The following is a 3,889-nucleotide window of genomic DNA, read 5'->3' as shown; positions in this document are numbered from 1 at the left end:
CCAGTTCTCTCTATTCTCTGAAGCATCCATGTTTCCTGATTGCTATGGGCTGAGTTCTGTAGGAAGCAGACTCTGAGATGGAGATTAGTTGCCCTTGGGATCAACACCTGTGGAAGGGAAGGGATGAAGGTTGGATTCAACAGTGGAAGAAGTTGACTGTGAGGCTGATTCACCAAAGGCCTCAAATGACTGAGGCTGAGAGATGTCTTGAACTGCAGAGAGGGGGCCAGGTTCTAAATTCTGCTGTTGATCAGTCAGTAGACACAGCTGTTCCAGTTGAGGCAATCCCTTTAGGGGTTTACAGCTCAGGAATTTCTTCCAATGGCACTTCCAGCATCTTCATTCCTGAAAGTGAATCTGGGCAGCTTATCACATAGTTCACCACACTAAGGCTTTCTTACAAATTCTACCTCCCTCAGAGAGATTAGAGAAATAACCTCCCCTTTAAAAAGTTTTTCTTGCTTTTTAATGGCAGCCCCTTCTCCAAGACTCTGTCATAGACCACCTTGACATGAGGACACAAATTGTGTTCACAATCTCAGTCTCAGCACTCCCATTCCATCCCTCCCACCCGGCGCCTTCCAATCCCTCAGTCTCCTCAACTTTCAGAGCTCTCATTTTCTACCTTCTTTAGAAAGCCTTCTTTTCCTGATGTCTTTTCTGTTCTTTGAATAAGTCCCTTACAAGTGTACCAAGCTAGCAGTTTTCAAACATGCTCAGACATGTCTGAATGCAAGGATGAACCCAGCTTAGAGCTGTCATTATGTACTCATTTACTCTGCCTTCCCTTCTGTCACTATAGATAAACTGTCTGCACTTCTGTTTAAGGCAGGAATATTGTGAATCTTATCCCTTCTGCCCACTATACCTTTCCAGCAATTCTCCCCTTCTTTTCTTAGTTTACAATTTCTCCTCTCTATTGGATATTCTTATCAGCATATGAACATCATATTGTCTCTCTAATTTAAAAAAAAAAATTCTTCTTTTAAACTTATTTCTACTTCTAACACTATGTTTGTCTGCCCACCTTGTCCACATCCCTCCTCCTCCCTTACAGCCAAACTCCTTCAAAGGTTTCTAAGCATGTTCTCTTGCAACTCTCCAAACATTTTCTTTTAAAATTTATTCCAGTCAGACTTTCACCCCCATGATTCCACTGAAACTGCTTTTGTCAAGGTCCCTAGAGAAGCAAAACCAATAAAGTGTATAAATATAAATAGAGAGAGATTTATATCAAGGAAACAGCTCACACAATTGTAGAAGCTTAGAATGTCCCAAGTCCATGGATCAGGGTAGAGACCTCTCCCTGTCAGCTGGTGAACCCAAGATTGGCAGGTCAGAGAGCAAGACTCCTGCTCACAATCTGTGAATGAAGGTTGATGATTTCCAAGACTGGCAGGCAAGGCCACAAGGTTTCTTCTGATTCACGTAGCTGTAGGGGCTGGCGAACCCAAGATCAGCAGGTCGGGGCGAGGGCTCTTGCTCACGGGCTGTGAAGATCGACACATCCCAAGATCAACAGGTAAGCTGGTAGCTCAAGTCCCAAGAACCAGAGGTGAGATGACAAGAGGCAGCTGCTGGATCCAGAACAAGCCAAAAACCTTGTCAAAGCGAGCAGGAAGGAAATAACTGGCAGAGGGTGGAGAGATGAAGGCTGAGGGGGCAGTGAGCCACAGGCCCTGTCCCCACCAGTACCACTCAGCAGATTCCATTATGGGGGTGATCACATATCAAATTTCAACAGGGAAGTGATCACAACATTATACAACTACCAAAACACTGAGAATCATGGCCTAGCCAAGTTGACATACAATCTTAACCATCACAGTCACCAATGACTTGTCTGCTGCCAAATCAATTTTCAATCCTTGTCTTGTTTGACCTATCAGCAGCATGAGAAACAGTTGGTCACTTCCTCCTTCATACACAGTTTTTCATGTGGCTTCCAGGCCAACACATTTTCCTGGTTTTTCTCCTTCCTCTCTGGTCACTCCTTCTCAGACTGCTCTGCTGGATTCTCTTCTTTCTTACCTCTTAATATTGGAGTGCCCTAGGTCTCAGACCTTTTTCCTCTTCTATTCTCTATCTGAGAAGCCCTGGTGGTGCAGTGGTTAAGTGCTCAGCTGCTCACCGAAACGTCAGTAGTTCAAATCCCCCAGCCACTCTGTGGGAGAAAGATATGGCAGGCTGCTTTCATAAAGATTTACGGCCTTGGAAACCCTCAGTGGCAATGGGTTTTCTTTTTTTGTTGTTGTTGTTTATTCTCTATCTACCTCATTCTCTCAGTGATTTCTTGAAATCTTATGCCTTTATTTACCATCTTTACCCTACTGACTCCCAAATTTCCATCTCCAGCCAGGGTATCTACCATAACTCGACTTATTTATCCCTCTGCCTCCTTGACAGCTCCACTTAAACATCTTTTAGGTAACTCCAACTTAATTATGTCCAAAGCTTAGCTCCTTATGCCACCCCAAAACCTGTTCTACCCTCAGATTTTCCTCTTTATTTGGTGTAACTCTATCCTTACAGTTTCTTAGACCAAAAGTCTCAGCATCATCACTGACTTTTCTTTTTCTCTCAACCCCACCACCCATCTTATCTAATCCATGATCAAATTCCAAGAGCTCTTCCTCAGAATATATCAGAATCTGACCACTTCTTATCATCTCTACTGGTAATATTGGGGTCCAAGCCACCATCATCTCTTGCCTAGATGATTGCAGTAGTCCACTAACTAGTCCCTCTGCTTTATCTCCTGTCCTCCCTTAAACCCCCTGAGTCTATTCTTTTTTTTCTCTTTTATTGTACTTCAGGTGAAGGTTTACAGAACAAATAGTTTCTCATGAAACAGTAGTACTCATATTGTTTTATGACATTGGTTAACAACCCCACAACATGTCAACCCTCTCCCTTCTCGAACTTCTTTTTTGGTGAAAATATATATAGCCAAAGATACACCATTTCAAAAATTTCTACATGCACAGTTCAGTGACATCAACTACGCTCTTCCAATTGTGCTGCTATTCTCACTTTAGATGAAGGCTTACAGAACAAAATAGTTTCTCATTTAACAGTTACTACAAATGTTGCCCTAAGACAATGGTTACCAAACTCACAACACATCAACACTATCCTTACTCAACCTTGGGTTCCCTATCACCAGCCTTCCTGTCCCCTTCTGCCTTCTGGCCCTTGTCCCTGGACTGCTGTGCCTCATTAGTCCCATTTAGTTTTATGGGGCTGTCCACACCCTAGCTGAACAGTGAACCTCGGAAGTGACTTCACCACTGAGCTAACTGAGTCTATTCTTAACACAGCAACCAGAGTGATACTTTAAAAACTCAGGTCATGTCACTCTTCTTCGCAATTCCCAATGGATGTCCGCATCACTCACAGGAAAAGCTAACTCTACAGTGGACCTCATTACATCTCCAACTTGATCCTTGCCCCCTGCATTGCTGTTCCTCAAAAAGCTAGGCATGCTCCTGCCTCCGAGGCTCTCTGGTTGGAATACTCTTACCCCTAGCAGCTACATGGTTAACTCTACCGTCTTTTTCAAGTCCTAGCTCATATGTCACCTTCTCAGTGAGGTCTTCCCTGATTCCATTTAGAACTACAACCACTTTCCATCTCAAACCAAGTATGTCCTATTTCCTTTCCCTATTTTTTCTCCAAATTACTTTTAATCTCCTAATATACCATATGTTGTTGTTGTTGTTAGGTGCTGTCAAGTCGGTTCCGATTCATAGCAACCCTATGCACCACAGAAAGAAACACTGCCTGGTCCTGCACCATACTCATAATTGTTGTGTACTTGAACTTATTGTTGTAGCCACTGTGTCAGTCCATCTCATTGAGGGTCTTCCTCTTTTTCACTGACCCTATA

This window comes from Trichechus manatus, unplaced genomic scaffold (genome assembly GCF_000243295.1).
Source record: "Trichechus manatus latirostris isolate Lorelei unplaced genomic scaffold, TriManLat1.0 scaffold00006, whole genome shotgun sequence".
Taxonomy (NCBI): domain Eukaryota; kingdom Metazoa; phylum Chordata; class Mammalia; order Sirenia; family Trichechidae; genus Trichechus; species Trichechus manatus.
The sequence above is the reverse complement of the archived record's forward strand: the minus strand, read 5'-3'. Positions refer to the sequence as shown.